The sequence below is a fragment of the Cebus imitator genome, unplaced genomic scaffold, assembly GCF_001604975.1.
Source record: "Cebus imitator isolate Cc_AM_T3 unplaced genomic scaffold, Cebus_imitator-1.0 Scaffold470, whole genome shotgun sequence".
NCBI classification, from domain to species: Eukaryota; Metazoa; Chordata; class Mammalia; order Primates; family Cebidae; genus Cebus; species Cebus imitator.
The window spans coordinates 488,046-510,506 of NW_016107785.1; positions in this window are offsets into that span (position 1 = coordinate 488,046).

Below are 22,461 nucleotides of genomic sequence, written 5' to 3' on the forward strand. Positions count from 1 at the left end.
GCGTCCACTCACCCTCTGCGCTTTCACTGGGAGCTGCAATCCTGAGCTGTTCCTAAACGGCCATCTTGGATCGTCCTCCCTGAACTGAGTTCTTTATGGAAAAAGATTATAACAAAACTGACTCCATGGGCAAGGTAACCCCATGAGACAGATACCTTAGTCATTAGAAACCAAGGGGACAAAAAAGAAGTTATAAGTAAAAGGCTGAGAATTTATTACCATGTGAAGTGAACTTATAATGAGAAATTCTCAGTGGAGTAAGACAGTTTCTAAGGAACCTCAAGAGAGAACAAGCCAAAGATCATATATAATCACAAGATTCAAAAAGATACTAACAAGAAATTAAGGTCAAAAATGTACTGTCTTTCTTTTTATGTCCTCTCTCTCTTAGCGCTCCAACTGTCAAGAGGCCTCAGAGAGCCATAGTAAGTGAAGGAAAATGTGAACCATAGTCACCTTTCCCACTGCAGATTTTTGAGGTTTCAGATAAACCTGAATTGGGAAAATGTGTAAGTTATAAAACAGCTTGGAATCAAGTGATTTTTATATTGGACTAGACTTTTTATAATTAAAAATAACCTGAATAATTTTTTTCACAAGGGACATGGGCGAGAGCAATTAGAGAAAAAGAATCAATTGCTTTATTCCTGCACCCTAACTAGTTAATCTAGCTTAATAAACTGGTTATAGTGCACATCACCTGTATCATGTTGGATTCCTGCAGGTAGCTGGCAGGAGCACACACCAGGGTGTCAAGGGCAAAGGAGGACAAAGTGTACAACCTAAACATTTATGCAAACTTTTATTTATCCTATTGAAAATTATCTCAATCATTTATTTAGTGTATGACTACAATATTTCTGCATTAATTCACACATTCTGATTAGCACAGAAAATTATGAGCATTTTTTAGTCAATCATTTCAACTATTTGCTCCAAACTTTGTCCTAACCAAATAAAAATAGCTATTATTTAACATGAATAATACCAATTATTTCTCCAAATCACTTTCAATAATTTTCTGAACTATTTCAACAGTTTAGAATTAGTATTTGGAGAAAGAGTTCGATTACCTTTTTTTCTAGCTATCGAACTGATACATGTATGGCAGAAAAATTAGAAAGCACAGAAAAGCAAATAGTTGTAATGTCTTAGTGGTTATAGTTTTACCAACCAGAAATAAGCCATGATAAAAGTCTTGTAATAAATTTTACTCAAGCTTGGAATGCATTTTCTTATATAATGGTATGATACTGCTTATCTTTTTTTATCTTAACAATATATTGACATTTTCTCATTGTTATAGATAATATTCAGCATGATTTTATACTAGTTTTACAGCATTCTGTTATATTGGTACATTACAATTATTTAACCAAATCATTTTTGACCACTTAGGTTTTTTTCACTTGTTCACATATATAAATTCAAATGTAAGGAATGACTTCTTTATACATCTCTGAAAATTCTGTTTAAGAATTAAAAGTATTACGGCTCAGCAAAGGCTAGTACTCAGGCTTTAAGATTTGTAAGTAATGTCTGAAGGGTGTGCTTCTTTCCAAATCCCTAAATCGACTTGTACTACACAGCTATCACAGTGATATGCAAGTCAAAACTACTACACAGAATATTTGAGAATATGGAAGTCTTTCTGAAATAAAGTAATTTACATTTTAAGACTCCTATCTAGTAACCACAGTTATGTTAGTAACTCTCAGCTATGTTAGTTCAGTTTTGCTTTTAGACAAGACAATGCAAAGGAAAACAACAGATTTTTAAAAGCTGAATTCTAAGCAAAACACTGAAATATGCCGGTTTTCTTCATTTTGCATGACATAGAAATAGTTCTTTGTTATCCTAATTAAAATGGTTACTTTTAATAGTTGTTAACCAGTTTTTTTAAAGGTATCTTTTTCCTTCATTTAAAATTATTTAAATGCAATTTTCTCTGAAAGATATAACTTTATAAGATTCTGTTCCATATTTCTACACTTAGCTATTTTTTTCTTCACTCAAATTTAATTCCAGCAACTCATAAAAGTGCCAATGTAAATGCTTTCAATTGATTTAGGATCTTGAAATAGAATTTTCAGTCTACCTCTTTTACCAACTGAAACTTAAACAAATCCATTCATATTTTATATGTCTTTCTACATAGTCTGTTCTTACACAATACTATATCAATATTCCTAAAGATACTTTTGTCACTTCATCATTAGCAAATATAAACAAAGTAATTATTGTAGGATTAGTGTCATTAGTTCTTTTTAGTTCAGCCTCATTGCAAACCAGTGTTATAGCAGACAGTATTTTGGTGTAGTCATTCTCAAAATTGTTAGCCTATGTAAGGAAAAACTTGAAACTCCGATTGTGAGCCCCCGTCCCATAGTTTCAGATTCAATTAATCTTGATGCAGCTTGAGAATATGCATTTATAACAATTTCCCACTTGATGCAAATGCTACTTTTCTGGTGACTATGCTTTCTAGTCCTCGGATAAATGAACTAAGGTGTCATGTTACGTAGACTTCAAAGAGAAACCAATAATGATACTATCTATAAAGTCCTTTGAAATTGTGAGTAAATGTCAAGCTCAATTACCTATTTTTTATTTAATGAATACCTATCATTTAAGCAAAGAGAAAAAATATTTAATTCTCAGTAGAGAAAACTCTTTACTATTCAGTATTCAACTTTTTAAATTTGACTAATTTGGAAACCAGGGGTTTAATAAAAATTATCTTATTGAATTGTAAAGAATGGGTTGTGTTAATATTTTTAAATATAGATTGTGTTAATATGTAGTCAATATAAATTTTTAAGTCATTTAAAAGCCCAGATTCTGGCTATACAACTTATTAGTTGGTTGATGAACAAGTCATTTCAACTTTCAGAGCTTCATAATTCTTACCCATAACAGGAATAATAATATAATAGCAGGAATGATACACTGCAGTGATTTATATCACTTTATATGTTTTATAAATCATATAGAAATATAGATATAATATGAAAATGCATATTATTTTATTTAACATAATGTATGTAATAGAAAGAGTGTCTATGTAATGGGTTGTCCTAAGGAAAAATATACTTACATATGTAAAATTCTGAAAACAGTGGCTTTAAATTGTAAGGTGGGTAGAGAGAATGATCTTAACAGAGGAAAGAGTTATAAGGATAAAAAAAAGCAAGCTTTTATTCAAGAGTATGCTTTATGATTTTATTATTTAAAGTTCAAAACCAGGCAAAGTGAATATAGATATTAAAATGTATATCATGGTAATTTTTAGGAGATGGAGTGGGTAGTGCTTTAGAGTAGCATGACATGTCTTTATTCTATTACCCAACATGGCTAGAGGTTACATTTCTGTTTATATTTTTATTTGAGCTAATTAGTTACAACTGATGCACTTTTCTGTATGAAAATATTTTAAAACATATTTGTTAATTTTATAAATCTTTGACATTGTAAAATAATTTTAGACTTCAATTACAAATGTCTTAATTGACATCTTCATGTCTTTGCTCCAAACACAAGTATTCACAAACTGCTTTTGTTATACTGTCCTCCTTGTTTCATCAATCAACACAACAAATCTGATCTGTCTTGTATTTGCTGTTTCTATTGGTGACACTGTTATCAACCAGTTGTCCATATCTAAAAACTTAGGTATCCTCTATTCTATTCTCTCTCTCATCCCCATATTTAATAGGCACGAAGTTCTCTTGATACTTAACTATCTCTCAAATCATTTTATAGTTTGTTTTCTGTCTTCATCCCCAAACTATAACATTTTGCTTTCTGCCTTCCATTAGCAGACAAAAATCAGAAACAATACACTACTTATATTTCCATTAATGTGCCTTTAAATATATTGTTTCTCTTTCTCTATGCCTTTGCCTCTTTTTTTTTCTACCCGATGAATTTTATTTAACTTCCAATTCTAGTTGAAGCATCATTTCCTCTACATTCCACATACAAAGAAAATTAATAGGATTTTTTCTGTTATCTTTGGGGCTTCCACATACTTTTCAAAAATGCAGCAGTGGAGGATAATTGCATTTTTAGTTCCTCCATGATCTGCTTTTCCTTGACATCTACTTTCTCTTACCGTGGATATATTGAAAATTAGGAAGTCATAATGCATTTTCTTCACTACTACCACCTTAAAAAAGAACATCCCTGTAGGCTAAAACTGGCTTCAACATAGTACTCTCCTTTCCTTTATTAACACTACATGTTCAGGGTTAAAGGCAGTATCACAATCTTTATGCAGTTCATAAACACAGGTATACATTCATATATTTTCCTTTTATATTCTGCTTGTTGATATCTAGTTGAGCACCATGTTTGATTATAAGCTATAACCTGACATTTTGCAAAAGAATTCCAGATATATTATTGGGGAATATCTCTGAATTCAGATGGAAGTATGCTATTTTTTTCTATGAGTACTGTTATTTCTTATAATTAATGAAAAATTCTGAGATACATTTTCTTTCTTGTAATATGAGGTCCAGTGCATCACTTGGTCAGAAATAATAAGTCAGAACTTCATTAAATCCCTACAAATATCTGATGCTTTGAATTTAATTGTTAAAAAGTGATGCAAGTCTTTTACCTTCTCTCTTTCCTGTTAAAATAATATCTTACATTTGTGTGTTGGAATATAGAGTTGTCAAATGTTTCCACCTATATTGTGACTTTTCCCTCCTCTAAAATATAATCACATTAAAAACACTTGCCAAAGGTACATAAACTGCTAGAAAAGCCTTTATTAAATTTAAAGATGATTTTCCTCTATCTTGGGAACCTCTTAAAAAGTACTGTAATTCCTGGGGACTTATCACTCCTTCTGAAAATGTTGAGTGTCATAATATAGGAGAAGGAAGCCATGTCCTTTCAACAAAACTCTCCACACTTCAATTTTCTTCCTTATTCATTTTCACTGACTGAATTAAGGAAAACACACTTAATAGTATTTGCCAATTTTGGGGTTGGTTTTGACTTGTGCCTTGAATCTGGTTTGTTTTCCTGTAGGAGCAAACTTCTGACAAAAAAAAATCCTTCATTGGATGCAAAGCTTTGTTTAGGAACCTTATTTCTTATTATAATTGATTATCTCTGATCTTAAATTTTCTCTAGTAACACCAAACTAACCTCTGTTTCTCATAACTCTATGAATAAGACATTTGAATTTCTGTGGTTTCCAACTTGCATGCTCTTTCCTTTATAATTTATTTTAGTGGATCAACTAAAGACATCACTGTTATATCATACAATTATTTTTACATTTTTTTCACTGACTGTTTCACTGTTAATAAACTTTTTTTTCATTTGATTTTCTCTTCTTTTCTCCATGGCTTCTATTATATCACTGGTTCAAATGGAAACTTTTTTTTTTTAATCCATAACTGCAACATAGTCACCTTTATAGCTTACCATCTCTTAAGACTATTTCCATTTTCACTTTCTTTTTTTTTTTATACCTACCTCCAGCAATCTTGGCAAGACTCAAAGAAGAGCTTGTTATTTGGGATAAACAAGTTTAATGCAATTGGGGTAGTTTTTGTAGATCTTTCTCTCACAGTCATGGGTTGAAAAAATAAAAATAAAAACTTGCTAGAGAAAAGAGATTAATCTTTTGTCAATGTATTAATTACCTAATGCTTCTTAACAGTGTTATCTCAACTTCAGGTGCTTAAAATGAGCCATATGTGTTATCTTGCGGTTCTGTGGGTTGGGATTCCAGCTCTGGCTTACCTAGGTTCTTTGCTTCAGGATCTCACACAACTGCAGTTATGGTATCAGTCAAAGCTGGATTCTTACCTGAAGCTTGACTTTAGAAAAGAGCTGCTTATCAGGCAAGAGAAAGAAATAAAGTTATTCAAATAGAAAGACAGGAAGTCAAATTGTCTCTGTTTGCAGATGTCATGATTTTACAGTTAGAAAACCCCTTTGTCTCAGTCCAAAGTCTCCCTAAGCTGATAAGCAACTTTAGTAAAGTCTCAGGATAAAAAATCAATTTGCAAAAATCACAAGCATTCCTATACACCAATAACAGACAAACAGAGAGCTAAATCATGAGTGAACTCCCATTCACAATTGCTACAAAGACAATAAAATACCTAGGAATACAACTTACAAGGGATATGAAGGACCTCTTTAAGGAGAACTACAAACTACTGCTCAAGGAAATAAGAGAAGACACAAACAAATGGAAAAACATTCCATGGCCATGAAGAATCTATCGTGAAAATGGCCATATTGTCCAAAGTAATTTATAGATTCAGTGCTATCCCCGTGAAGCTACCATTGACTTGTTCTACAGAATTAAAAAATCTACTTTAAATTTCATATGGAACAAAAAAGAACCCGCATAGCCAAGACAATCTTAAGCAAATAGAACAAAGCTGGAGGCCTCATGCTGCCTGACTTCAAACCATACTGAAAGTCTGCAGTAACCGTAACCTCATGGTACTGGAACCAAAACAGATATATAGACCAATAGAACAGAACAGAGACCTCAGTAATAATACCACACATTTCTAACCAGCTGATCTTTGATAGACCTGACAAAGTAAGCAATGGAAAAAGGATTACCTATTTAATCAATGGTGTTCAGAAAACTGGCTAGCCATATGGAGAAAACTGAAATAGGACTGCTTCCTTACACTTTATGCAAAAATTAACTCAAGATGGATAAAAGACTTAAATGTAAAGCCTAAAACCAAAACACACACACACACACACACAAAAAAAAAAAAAACATAGAAGAAAACTTAGGCAATACCATTCAGGACATAGGGGTGAGCAAAGACTTCATGACTAAAACACCAAAAGCAATGGCAACACAAGCCAAAATTGACAAATGGGATCTAATTAAACTAAACAGCTTCTGCACAGCAAAATGAACTATTAACAGAATGAACAGGCAACCTACAGAATGGGTGAAATTTCTACAATCTGTCCATCTGACAAAGGGCTAATATCCAGAATCTACAAAGAATGTAAACAAATTTGCAAGAAAAAAACAACCCCATCAAATAATGGGCAAAGAATATGAACAGACACTTCTCAAAAGAAGAAAACTATGCAGCCAACAAACATATGAAAAAAAGCTCATCATCACTGGTCATTAGAGAAATGCAAATCAAAACCACATTGAGTTACCATCTCACACCAGTTAGAATGGCAATCATTAAAAAATCAGGAAACATGTACCCCAAAACCTAAAATGCAATAAAATAAATAAATGGAAAAAAAAAAAGGAAAAAATCGGCAAACAGCAGATGCTTGAGAGGGTGAGGAGAAATAGGAATGCTTTTACACTGTTGGTGGGAGTGTAAATTAGTTCAACCATTGTGGAAGACACTGTGGTGATTCCTCAAGGCCCTAGAAATAGAAATACCATTTGACCCAGTGATACCATTACTGGGTATATACCCAAAGGATTGTAAATCATTCTATAAAGACACATGCACACATATGTTTGTTGTGGCATTGTTCATAATAGCAAAGACTTGGAACCAACCCAAATGCCCATCATGGATAGACTGGATTAAAAAAAAAAATGTGACATGTATACACCATGGAATGCTATGCAGCCATAAAAAAGGATAAGTTCATATCCTTTTCAGGGACATGGATGAAGCTAGAAACCATCATTCTCAGCAAACTAACACAAGAATAGAAAACCAAACATTGTGTATTCTCACTCATAAGTGGGAGTTGAACAATGAGAACACATGGACACAAGGAGGGGAGCATCACAAACTAGGGCCCTTTTTGGATGGTGGGGGCTAGGGAAGGGATAGCATTAGGAGAAAAACCTAATGTAGATGATGGGTTGATGGATGCAGAAAACCACCACAGCACATGTATACCTTTGTAACAAACCTGCACGTTCTGCACATGTATCCCAGAAATTAACGTATATATTTTTAAAAAATAGACTTAAAGGGTATTCAAATAGGAAAGAGAAAGAAAGGGAAGACAGGAAGGAAAGAAAGAGAAAAAGAGAAAGAGGAAGGAAGGAAGGATGGAAGGAAGAAAAGAAAGAAAAGAGCTTCTACTTGCTGAGAAAGATATCTTTCTTCTGGGCTATTGAACAGGGGCTGTCCTCAGTTTGTTGCCATCTGAACATCTCCACATGGATACTGACAGTAGCCCCATTTGTTTCTTCAAATCTTGTGAGGAATAAACAGTCCCCTTGCAAAATTGGTTACAATTTTAAGTACTGTAATCAGATATAAATCACCACTGTACCCTCTCACCTTTGCCATATTCTATAGATTAGAGGCAATTCGTGAGTCCTATTAACACCCAAGGATAGGGATCTCACAAATGTATGAACGCCAGGAGGTAGAGATTGGAGAGGTTACTTTGAGATTATCTACCACAATGGATAATCTAATGGCTATTAGATTCTGGATATTAGAGAGTTTGTGTTTTGTTTTTGTTTTTATTGTTATTGCTGTTGTTTTAAAATGTTTTCCTCCTTGAATGTGTTCATATTTCTGGTGGGAAGAATAGTGATTAACAGAAGAAATCTGAAATTCAGGGCCAATACCTACCTATATGGATAGGGACTTGCTCATTTTTCATCCATAGATTTCAGAACATAAGAGGTTTTATAAGCTTGAAGGCACAGCACTATTTTGGTGCTTCATACCTTAAAGGGCAGGAGAAAGTGAACCAATTCCTGATGTTTATATACAAGGGAACAAAACATTAGCTGAAGAGTGGTTTGGGGCTTGCTAGGCATTTGAGAAGACAGTGCTAAATATTAATATATCCAGAAGGAGACAGAATATTTATTTATGCCCGTAGCTTTGAGAAAAACATAGATGCCTTTAGGAAATCCTCCAGCACAGTATTTGTGTAAAAGCGAATGTCAAAAAAACATTTATACCACAAAGATGCTCCCAGATACAGAGCTCACCTGTTTAATTAGATGAAAAGCAAAGACACTTTATTTATACAGTACTGCTAGTACTGTAGCCAGTGTCCTCAGCATGGACATGGAGTAGGTAATGACATCAGCAGTTGGAGAAGCAAAAAATGGCCTCAACAAGTCATGCAGGGTAATTTTTCTACTAATGAATCATCACCCATTTAAGAAGTGTCTTTATTACCGTCATTGCAAGAATCCATCTAAGGATTGAGAGTCAGGTAGGAGGAATCATGAAAAGAGAAAAAACACTTGAAATAATGAAAGATAAGAGTGTAAGTTAATGACAATGATTATATTTCACTGCAGAGTTGCCAAATACAATTCTAATAAATATATTAGTTTAAAATCACTGTACTGGTGATATTAGTATATAATCTCAAATTGTATTTATGCAGTTTTGCAATTTAATTATTAACCACCATTTAAATGTCATAAACTAATGATATTAAGATTGTATATCAATATTAATGATATTAAATTGTATATCAATATTGATATTGATATACAATTCAATATCATTAGTATATAATGCTATTAATATATAATGATTTAATGATGTTAAATTGCATTTAATTAATGATATTAAATTCCCCCCATACTTAACAGAAATCAATCCTAGATCCTTTTAAGAAAGATATATGAATTTTTAAAAATAAAGCAATCTTCATAGTGACCCATATTTGAGTAATGCTTTTTGATTAATTCTTATACAAATCCATGACTTTTGAAATGGATCAGAGCAAGTCCTTTTGGTCATTCATCAGTCTTCTCCATTTTAAATACAATAAATATGCTGATGTAGAAATTTCTCTTTTGGTAGCCCCTTTCACCAAAGGTCGATGCTTATGGATGAGGCACATTCACTTGACTCTTCACTCTATATATTTATGGCTGCTCTCATGTCACTAAATATACTGTGATAGCTTTCCCTTACTCCAGAGTAGAGAGTGATTAATAAGTTATTATAAACATCCTTACTATATTCAGCCTTATTTCATATTTCTGTTATCATCCTGGAAATCTCATGAATAGCAATGAAGTTGATTCCTCTAAATAGGAAGCTGTCATGTGCAGTAACAACAAAGTTTTAAATAGGTGAAGACACTTTACTCCTACCCTGCTTAATAATATTAACACCAATGTGGATAGTCACTGAAAGAAAAAGAAAATCCCATGTTTGTTGAATTGAATTGCATTCCTTCCAGTGCTTCTTTTAAACATGCTAATATATTTCTTCAATTTACAAGAGTGCTCTTTCAGATCCTAGCACCTCTCAAAGGTATTCTTTATTAATAATTTATTTTTAATTGACAATTATGCTTATTTCTGGGGTACAATGTGATGTTTTGATCTATGTGTTCAGTATAGAAAGATTAATTCAAGCTAATAAACATATTTGTCACTTCAACAATGATCAATTTTTTGTGGCGAGGACATTAAAAATCTGTTTTCTTAGTCACTTTGAAATATATAATACATTTTTACTAACTGTGGTCACCATGAACTGCAACAGATCACTAAAATTATTTCTCCAGTCTAGCTGAAATTTTGTACTCTTTGATCAACATTACTCTCTACATTTCTCACCCCCTGCCCTGGCCCTGGCCCTGGCCCTGGCCCAGACTCCAGTACCTGCTTTTCTACTCTCTGTTTTTATGAGATCTACTTTTTTAGAGTCCACATATAAGTGTGATCACACAGTATTTGTCTTTCCGTGACTGGGTTATTTCACTTATCATAATGTTCTTCAGATCCATGTTGGCATGAATGACAGAATTTTCATATTTTTTAATGCTGTATAGTATGTAATTGTGTATCTATGCCACATATTCTTTATTTTGTTGTCTGTTCATGAGTATTTAGGTTGCATCCATATTTTGGCTATTGCAAACAATGCTGAGATAAACATGGGAGTACAGATATTTTTTCTGCACACACCATGCTCAGTTTTTTTTTTTCTGATATATACTCAGAGGGGGTTGATGAATCATATGGCAATTTTATTTTTAGTTTTTGAAACCTCCATTCTAGTTTTTTGAAATTGTTCTACCAATTTACATTTCCATCAGCAGTTAAAAAGCTTTCTCTTTATTCCAAGTCCTTGCCAACTTGTTATCATTCATCTTTTTGATCATAGCCATTCTAACAGATGTGAGATGATATCTCATTATCTCATTGTGGTTTAGATTTGTACTTTTCTAATTACTAGAAATGTTGAAAGGTATTCTTAATGCCCTTCAAGACACTCAAGAATTTCCTGTGAGTTGCCTTTAGTTAGCCTGGTGATTTATCTGCTTTTTCTGTGTTTGTGTTTTTTTTTTTTCTCAATGCCTTCTCTTTTTTATGTCTTTGGTTAGAAGAGAATCAACACATAAGCTATACTGTTACTAGGTAGATTAACTTTCTGCTCATTCTGTTTTTCCCATGTTTTCAGACACTGAAATATTCACACTTCCAGCTCTTGCCACATGTTACCACTTACTTTCAAGTTCACTGCTATGTTATGTGCCTATAGCTGCTTCAGGAAAATGAATCCCAGGCTCTGCAGTACAGATTTTGCTGACTTCTTTTTTCTCAACTTTTTCTCCTCACTTCTTTTTTACTCTTTCTTTTCAAAATTATCTTTTTCTCAACATCTCAATTTAAGTATTTTTTTATTTCTATTATTTATCTTCTATGTCCTTTCTCTCACAGTTGGTAGTATTCCACCTAAGTCTTTCCAACAAGTAACAGTACAGTTTCTTCCATTATTTTATGCTAGGATGATTTAGGTCTAAGAAAAGTTAGTTAGTTTATAATGTGTCTAGAAAAGTTATTTAATTTATAATGCGTCTTAACTAGCAGGACCAGGTGCAAATCATAAATTTCGAAATCCTCAGCTTCATTCAGTTTCAATTTATCAGTTCTACTTCCTTCTTCATTATACTTCACAGCACTCCTGTGAGAAAGCTGAATTACAAGCAATAAGAGGGCCATTTTCCAGACAGAGGAGTTAAAGCAAAGTAGTTAATTGACCTGTGAGTGGAGAAGCCACGGAGAACATAATATTCAATCAAGCAAACCACCCCATCATAGCAGGCCAGAATGAGTCTTGATTAATGAGAAAAATGTAATAAATTTCATAGCAGTAGCTTCATTAATTCATAAAAAGTAAAGATTTTTGAAATGTTTAAGAATATAAAATACTGACAAGAAATTATATTCAATTATTCATCATTTACAGTTACTGAAACTATAACATAGTTTTGTCAATACAAGTTCTGTTAGGCCTGCCTTAAGTATTTGGGATACAAATAGAGGTTCATATCCAACTTGCTACTAAGCAAGAAGACATTAAGCAACTTAATATTACCTAACATGTATTAACACAATTTTTAAATTAATACAGTTTAAATAAGTGCATACATCACTGAATATATCATTTTAATTATACATGTACATGCCATTCAAATGCAACGAGACAGATTAATGTTAGCCTGTTTTTAATATGTATTATAGAATTATAATATTTTACTGGGGTTCTGAGAAAGAAAGACCATATAGCAAAGCAAGATGCTGTCAAAGGTACATATATGTGTCCCTTTTCTATAAAACAAATCACTGATAGGGATTCTTTTCATTATCCCTGTCCTAAGTAATCCACTTACTAGAATTAATTTGCGTCAACTAAAACTAATTAATTACATAAAGTAATTCTAGTACCTCCCTGTGCTTGCCCCTTCCATGCTCCACACTGGTCCCAGATTATGGCCCTGAAGTTTGTGATTGATTTAGTGTCTCACAAATAAAACCATTTAATGACTGATTGTCACATGCAGAATAAAATGAAACTCCTAAGCAGAATATAAAAGTCCCATCACAATCTATTTTCACACTGTTCCTTCCTCAACTACCATTAAAATACAATACACCTTAACAAAACAAGACGAACACCCTCAACTTTTATAGTGTGGTACATTTATTTAGCTTCATACATATAATAAGTAGTAGGAACAATGGACATTTCCATTCCTTAACAAAGTCTGAATGCATTTTTAAAGTAGTGATATCTACTTAAAAAGTATTTTTCCCAATTCCTTCAAAATTGTACTAATCCTTTCAAATTCAGTTCACATTGTAACAAAAATATTTTTTCGAATGACTATCATAAATGCCTAAAATTACAATCATTACTTAGTGCTTATGATAAATCTTTGTCAGACACATATAGAAATACCTATGACCTGCTTAAGTAATTTTTTTTATATATTTTATAATATAGTTTAACATAATTGTCCATCTCTTATATTCACTTCTCCAAAGTTTGTTTATTCCTTTTTATACCAGGAACAGTCTACTTATACTGGAAGAAAGTAATTGTTATGGTCACTAATCTCATAAATATCAAATTTATTTCTGCATTGAGGGACAGTTCAAGTTGACTTATTCAGAATGCTGCTTCTAAGTTATTAAGAACCAAAGAAGTTGAGAATTTGATGAGTATTCCAGTGTAATCCAAACATTACAATAGAAACAACTCTGAGTATATTTTAAAAATCAGAAATTCAATTCAGGAAATTGGTCTCAGAGGATGAGAGGCTTCTAATGTCAAAGAACTGGACACTGAAAACTACAAACTAACACTAAAAGGCATTAAACCTGATGTAAATAATTGGAGAAATAGACTATGTTTATGATCAAAAGACTTAAAATATCAGTCCTTCCAAAACCTATCACTTCAGTAAAATCACAGTCAAAATTCAAGCAGGCTTTTCTACAGAAATAAGCAAACTGATTCTAATAACCATAGATAAATTTGAAAAACCTAGAAGGGCCAAAGCAAATATGAAAAATAAGAAAGTAATAGGAATACCAATATTTTTAATTTTGATTTTACATTTTAAAAGAGGGTGTTTTGGCATGATTATAGTGAATAAATCAAAGAACAACAAATATAATAAATAGACACAGATTTGACAGACATTGCATCCAAATGGAAAATAAGCATATGAACATATGTCTAACACAATTCGTCATGACAGAAAATGTATGTTTCAGGAGAAAACCATAGTACACCTATTTTAGATTCTAGCCTTGTTCATTGTTTTTAAGTTTATATTATTTGCCTCCAATTCAGATTGAATCCTGAATTCTTCCCTGGCTAAATGTCCCCTAACAAATGTTTCCAAAGTTTTCCTCCCATTTTTTTCACATGGGCTACTCAAAATAAATGCCAGTTCCTGAGGCCCTACAAGCTGAAGCTAGTCAACTTGGCTTTGAGGAAAAATCACTGGTACAGCTAATATTTGAACAAACTTTACACAAAGACCACAATCTAGGAAAATCTGTTAGATGGCCATGATGCTTTCAGCTGACTGTCCCACAGACTCTAGAAGGAGTAGCTTGTAGATGGCTCCAGAAACTGACCTTGGTTCTTCCTCTGTTTTCATATAAATGCCTCTGATGAAATATGTGTGCCTACATAATATTTAGAAGCCTACCTTTTAGAGCTCCTCTGCAATATCATCTCCTGTAAGGAGACCTACTATTTAAATTGGACTGGTCTATGCCCAGAAGTGAGAGACTGGTTTCATGAGATCCTTTACTATTTAGTTATTAAATTAAGTCATTTTTTATTTTTCCACAACCACCACCTTAGCCTGTAGTGTGTGAAAACTTCTAGGGAAATGTTAGGGCTCAGAGACCAATGCACCAAGATATGGCACTTTACCTGCTGATCTGAAGAAGGAGTTTCAAGTTCTCCCTGACCTTCCCCCATCCTCTCAATCCTATGTCTCTTACAAAGCATAGGATTAAGTTGTTCTCTGACTTTCCCTTATCTGCCTGAAGTCTAGACCTGCCAAGTAAGAAAACAAATATCTCTGGCCCTTTCTCTGAGTTTTCATTAACTGAACTCATATTGCAGAAAGAAAAAACTGAAGCCAGTCAACACACCTGGACAGATTTGTCACAAACTATTGTCTGCCCTATGGGCCCAACAGACTATGTCCTAGGCAATTGTGTGTTTTTCAAGCCCATTGAATTCCCCTAAAAATTATTTTTGATCCCCCTAAAATTATCCACACTTCCTCATCTCCCATTCTCCTAAAAAGAATGGCATATAAACATCTGTACATTTTTAAGTACAGATGTTTAAATACAATATAAAAAAATCACCTGTGATTTCCCTCCCAGGCATGTTAATAAATTTGTATGCCTTTTTTTCCAATTAATCTGCCTTTGACAGTTGATTTTCAGTTACCCTTCGGAAGCCTATGAGGAATTTTCCCTTCACTCTTGTATAACATAAAGGTCTATTTTGACCTAATTAGCAAGTCAGAGCAATGAGCAGACCAAGGGAAGAATGGAACAGACATTTAAAGAAACAAATGGATTACATCCATTCTTTAGCATGGAAAATCAAATAATATGTAGACTTTCTTTTACTGGGTTTCTGTCAGTGTGAAGAGTTCAGAGTTGTTTTACTTCCCTAACAAATGAATAATTTTGGTTTTACGCACTGAGGATGTAATCTTTAGTCTTTTTCATGGAAAAACATGTTACAAGTTATCAAGCTTGCTTTAGTGCAGGCCATAATAATGACTGAATAAACATATGGTAATTGTTTCCCATGTACTGTAAAAAAAAAAAAAACAAAAAAAAACCCATAGTATTTTTTTCTTCATTTTTTTTCAACAATTTGTATAAACTGTATATTTCTTATTAGGAGTGTTTAATGGGTATTCTTCCAAAAGCTGATGGAACTTAGAAAAAAAATTATCTCAGATTCAAACAGAAAATAAAGCTTATTGCAGAAAATAGTCTGCCTTCACAAAATTTGGTTTTATCAAACTGTGCTAAACTTTTTAAATACATTATAAAAAATAAAATTTCAAGCTTAATAAGTCAAACTGAAGGTTGAATGTTGTTCATCTAAAGAAAGAAAAATATGTTAAGCATTACTATATACTATATTAAATACGTTTCTGATCTTTTAAAAATATTTATAAAACATATTCATAGCCCTGAAATTATATTCTTTTGTAAGGGTTGTCTTGACCTCTTGCCATATTAAATGAAAGTTAGGTAAACATACTTTTTATAATGCTGGTGTGGAAAATAATTATGTTGTCCCCAGAAAAATTGCTTGTTTGCATGATCATGTATGCGGTGGGTAAAAAAGAAGGAGATAGAAGCTGGGTCAGCAAGTTTCTGTGTATGTATTTTAATTTTCACAATTTTTTAAAGTTATAAAATACATTTATTTTAATGCAAGGCCATAGAATATTTCAGACATGTTTTCTGCAATTGGGTATTTTATAATCAACGAAAGAAAAATGCTGACATTTCTGGTATGAACACAATCTTAAGGTCCTAGTTATTGTTATACTAAATAAATTCAAGCTGTACACCATAGAATATGACTAAAAAGCTGAGTCTTATAAAAAGGAGAAAATGTAATAATTATACTTCAAAGAAAATGTAGTGAAAATGAGTAAATTTCAGGTCAAAGAATAAATGCTAATTACTGGAATTTTAATGTATGGGGACACTAAGGGATAACATAAATCTCTCTGAAATTATAAAAGTTGTATTGATAGCTGTTCATGAAGTATCTGCATTTGGCTTTAAAAATCTGCCTTCCAAATTGTTTTTTTGACTGTTACCAATATTACAGTTACTATCCTTATTAACATGCAAAACAATCAAGATCTATTGTATTGAGCTGTGGTTTTCATAAAGGATAATCACTTTATTCAAATTTGCAAGTACTCAATGGATTAAAAGACACTTGCTAAACCTCATGGATATTTTGCTAGATTTAGCTCATAGATATTAGAGATAGCATCCTATGGAGCTCTTAAATATCTATTGTTTTATAAATTATTGATTATGGGCTAGATGAGGTTTATCACCATGAATTCAGTTTCGTTGACATACTTGCTCAAATGGTTTTTTTTAGTGCTCAGAGACCTGGACATAAAAAACTGGAAAGACAAACATGATAAATTTATGGCTGTGTTTTTCTCAGCAGGTTTGAGTCAGGACAAGGAGATAATACAGGTTGGGGACACTCACACCACCAAAATTAAATGTATGTTCTTTGCGTTTACAACTACACAGAGAAGAAATTAAATACAAGAAGGGTGCTTTACATTGGCAGAAAATCAAGGGATCAGCTAAGTGGGGGTTATATAAGAAGGGTTCAAATAATAAGTGTTAATTGGAGGTTGCTAATAAAGCAGCGTAGACAGTTTAGAGATGAAGCAACTGCTGGTGATACACAGAGAATAATATGGCTGTGTATTTAAGTAGCTGAAATAAAGTACAACAGTAATGTTTTGGATTTAAGAAGGTCAGAAAATGAAATTTACTATGCTGTAGAAGCCTCTATAAGGGTATGCAAATCAATAGGGATAGTGTTAGGTATTATGACTTGAGATAGAGAAGCATAATTATTCCACAAATTGAAATCTTCCACATATGTGAAACATTTTTTTCAAACACAACAAAAATGACATCACCAAATTTCATATAAAATGAATGAGAAAGGAGGTTTTTCAAGAATATGAAATATAGATGTCTTGAAGACACCTCTGGAAATGTGGATGAATGTATTCTCTACTCCCTGGCCCTTGTAAAAAATGATAGCTTTATCCTTCAGAAGACTAGGGGAAAAGTGAGAGCCAGGTGAATCTCCCTCACACCCAGCCGATCTCCCTCTCCCAGACAGCTCTTGTATGTGGGGAATGGGATGAATCCCTATCTGTGCCTCGACCATCAAAGCCAGAGCTCCATGGCTGGAGGGGGGCAGACACGTGTCCTGGCCCCCACCAGCCCCAGAGCCTGGGTTTTCCAGGGAAAGGCTTTGTGCAATTGCCTGGTCTTTTTTGTTTTTCTCCACATGCCTCCTCTGTCCCCAGATCTCTGCACCAAAGCTCATTGCAGGTAATGCTGGAAAAGAACTGCATTTGAACGAAAGAAAGAAAGAAAAAGAAAAAGATTTGCAGTAATTGAGTTACACAAGTTATGGTTTCCTCTTAAACAAAAGGTTCATATAGTGTAAAAATGTAGGGGGAAAAGGAGTAGTAACTATGACAAAAAAGAATAAAATAGGAAAAATTAAAGATGAGAGTACAGTAGAGAATATATAGATTGAAAGTAATGTTTAAGTTTTCTGAAGTAATGAAAACATTGGCTTTGAGCTTGCTTCTACTAGACTAGGGCAAAGGGAATTTTCTTCCCTCCCACTTCTAAAGTTTTGATGATTTTAGCCTATAAAACAAATGGGAAATAAACAAATTATAGGAAAAAAGGCATACAATTTTTTTTTTTTGTTAAACAGAGTATCACTCTGTCACCCAGGCTGGACTACATTGGTATGATCATGGCTCAGTACATTCTCAACCTCTCAGGTTCGAGTGATCCTCCTACCTCAGTCTCCCGAGTATATGGAACCACAGGAATGTCACCACACCTATCACTGTTTTCTGTTTCCTTTCTTTCTTTTGTTCTTTCTCTCTTTCTTTTCTTTTCTTTTCTTTCTTTCTTTTCTTTCTCTCTTTTTCTTTTTCTTTCTTTCTTTTTCTTTCTCTTTTATTCTTTTTCTTTCTTTTCTTTTCCCTCCCTCCCTCCCTCCCTTCCTTCCTTCCTTCCTCCTTCCCTCCTTCCTTTCTTTCCTTCTTTCATTAGAAACAGGGTCTCACTGTGTTGCCAAAGCTTGTCTCAAACTCCTTGGCACAAGTGATCCTCTTACACGGGCCTCCCAAAATGCTTGGATTACAGGTGTGAGTCACCATCCCTGCCCTATCCAAATTCATTAATGTGCACATAGACTTGAGAGTTCCACAAATTTGAGACTCATAAAATGGCTAAATGACTGAAGTTTTTATACCAAACAAAAAAGAAAAATGTCTCTGAACTTGAAAACAACTAGAGAGTGGTAGAAGGAAAGCTATGGTAAGCAAAATTTATCTCGTGGAAAGATAAAATCTATTAAGTAGCAGCTCTCAGAAAGAACAGGTGGTAAATCCATGGTAAAAATTTTGTAGCCAGATTTTTAAAGTGTCAGATTTGTAGTATGTTTTTACTCTGAGTTAATCTTTCTGAGATCGGAATGAGTCAGATAAGCAGGGAGGAGGTTCAGAAAAAGCATTTGCATTGTTGTTTAATTGACTTATGAAAATTTCATCTACAAATGTAAATCACCCCCACAATGAAAAGGATTTTAGAGCTCTTCTTGTGCATAGAGGACCTCTCAAGAGCCATCTTGAAACATCCCAAAGAAGTATATTTTGGGGTGGCATATTTTGGTTTTCTTCACCATAATTCCAAAGAGTCATATTCTGTAAGCCAAATCAACCCATACACTTATTTAAAAGTATTTTAAAGACTTCTACAGGTCTCAGGATAACATCTAAACTCTTTCATCTCCTTAGTATGATATAAAATGCTATTCTTTAAATACATTTTCAATATGCAGTATGCTAACACACTGAATACTCCGGTTATATCAAAACTATTGCTTCTGTTGTGTTTTTGATGGAATGTGTATATTCTTCTTCTTCTTGAACAATTTTCACCCGGGCTGTAAGTTTTAGCTTTTGTTTCTTCTGTGAAGGTCATTCAGGAATTTATCAGTTAGAGATATAATTATCCATGAATCTCTTATGTTTGCTCATGTCTACAAATTAATACTTATTTATTCAGGTTGTCTTAAATTCCAGATAGATAACAGTTGAATTTCTGGAGATATTCAAGGGTAGTATGTATAAAGATCTTTCTCTTTCTCTTTCTGTGAAATTTTCCTTAAAATCTAGGGTAGTAAAGATAATGCTTCTCTCCAGAAAGAGGATAGGCAAGTTTTCCAGAAGTCCTTTACAAGGTTTAGGGTTTCCTAAACTAAGTGATCCTTGGTTTCAACACAAATCCATTTCCACCCATTTCTGTCTCTGCCTTGCCTGAATGGAACCTGGTAACTAGAAGAATCAATGCAAGCCAAAACCTGGTGCTTCCTGCTATGCCTTAAGTAAAAGTAATAAATTAGCTAAATCCATATCTAGGCACCTTGTCCCTCATAAGTCAAAGATATGGAACTGTGACAAGATTTTATATGTGTAAGACTTCAAAAATTTTATGAAAAATAGAATTAAAAGATACAAGTAAAAATATATTTCTCAACTCAATTACCTCTATCAAGTTCAAAACACTTTTGTAAGTAGTGATACCAACCATTTATTCCATCACTAAAGTACTGAGAGTTCTGGGAATTTGATCATGTCGATGCAGTCTTTTTACACTAACTGAAGAAAAATGAATGCCATTTAAATATTTTTTAAGATTAGAAAACAAAAATGAATTCGGAATGAATGAAATTAGGATGTCTATTTTCTATCAAAACTCTGCGAAATTGCCCTTGAGAGGAATGAAAGGAATGAGAAGCAATCTGACTGTGTTGAAGACTCTGGTGAATCTTTTCCAGGCAGTTTTCTACTAAAACTTTGGTTAAATTTCTCAAAGTATTCTCATACTAAACAGACATTATGTAGCCCTGCAGAAAGACAACAAGCAAAATGCCTTGAGTGTTCACCATAATGATTACCACGACTCTTTGTCTGGACTGGTTTATTTTGCTTTGACTGGCCCTTTTCAACTTCAAGGTATCCATTGCTGACAATGTTTGGGCTTTATCTTCATGATCACACTGTTAAAGCTGTTTCACCTCCTGTTACATTTATCCCAAGAAATGCTTCAAGATGTTGATCCCAATTTTAAAATTTTCATTGAAACCTCTGCTTTTGTCTACAGCTGATCTGGGTGCACAGCGGTTTTTGGAACCTATTGAGTGGAAGCTTTGCTCAACTTCAGTTTTTCAGTCAGTCCTGTGGAAGCTGAACTGATATAAATGTCTATGATGTTGGCTATTGTTTCTGCTGTCAATCATTAGTCCTCTTCAACTAAGGCACAAACAAGATTTTTTTCCCCCACAAATAGATGTAGATGGTCTGCTGTTTCAGGTTTCATCTTCAACATCATCTCGATCCTTCTTAAAACAATTTATCTATTTGTAAATGGTTGATTTCCTTAGAGCATGGTCTGCATCAAGTTTCCATGCAGCTGCAATGATATTACCATTCTTCCGCTTAACTTCACCATAAGTTTAATGGTTTTTGCTTTAATTTTAGTAATTTTCATTTCTCTGATAGGGGATCTTTTCAAACTAGTGTCTTATTCTTCTTAGTGCTTCAAAATATATACTCTTCAGAATATAATAACAAATTGATTTTGGTGCACAAAAATAACCCATGCATGTTTCATATACACATGTTTATTGAACTTTTTGAATACCCTTCTCTCTTTCCCTTCCTGTCACTCTCTTAATCTCTCAATATATATTTATAGATAAATATACATATATTCAAATATTAGACAAATATATACTGAGAAAGAAAGAGCAAGATACAGAGACAGAGAGATAGCCAGAGAGAGAGAGAGAACTGGAGAACCTTGACTAAAGGTCTGTACTAGTCCATTCTTGCATTGCTATAAAGAAATACCTGAGACTGGATAATTTATCAGGTTTAATTGGCTGATAGTTCTGCAGGCTGTACAAGAAGCATGCCAGCTTCTTTCTCTGGGGAGATCTCAGGAAACTTACAATCATGGTGGAAGGTGAAAGAGAAACAGGCATGTCTTACATGGCTGGAGCAGGAGGAAGAAAGAGAGGGGAGAGGCGCTATACACTTTTAAACAATGAGCTCTTGTGAAAATTCACTATACAGTACCAAGGGGGGGGATGGTCCTAAATCATTTATGACAATTCTGTCCCCATGGTCCAACCACCTCCCACCCGGCCCCACCTCCAACACTGGGGATTGTATTTCAGCCTAAGATTTGAGTGGGGACACAGATCCCAACCATATCAAGATCCAAAAATTATTTAGGACAAAATGACAATAGGATCAAAATCAAGTATTTTTACAGTGAGATTCAAGGCCACATTGGTCCAACTCCAAACTTGTGATATCGTTGCTTCTCCCTCTTACTAAGGTGTTGAAGGTATTGCTACATGCCAAAAACTCTAAAATATCAGCAAGGAATGGAATGCTAAGATAAATGTAATAATGTTTTCAAGTTTATTTAGAATTTATTTCTAGCAAGCAAGGTTTGTACTATAAAGGTAATAATGTTGATTAAGAATTTTCCAATTAGCTAATAAAATCAGGCTGTATTATTCACTTCCTTATTCATAAACTTTTCAGTATCTCTTAAGGTCTTCACAGGCTTAAAATATTAAGAATCAATTTCAAAGTTTCAGATATATAGGCATCACATAGTCACCTCACAAAAATATCAGTAACCCTCAGTGTGTTTTTGAGATTTTTACAGAAATATAATGTAGAAATAGAATGAATCTATCATCAGTGTTCATGTGTAGTCTACTAGCATGTTAAAATGCTATTTTTATAGGACTAGGTAAGATTGCACTTTTTCTCCAACATCTACAAAAAAATTAAAGCAAA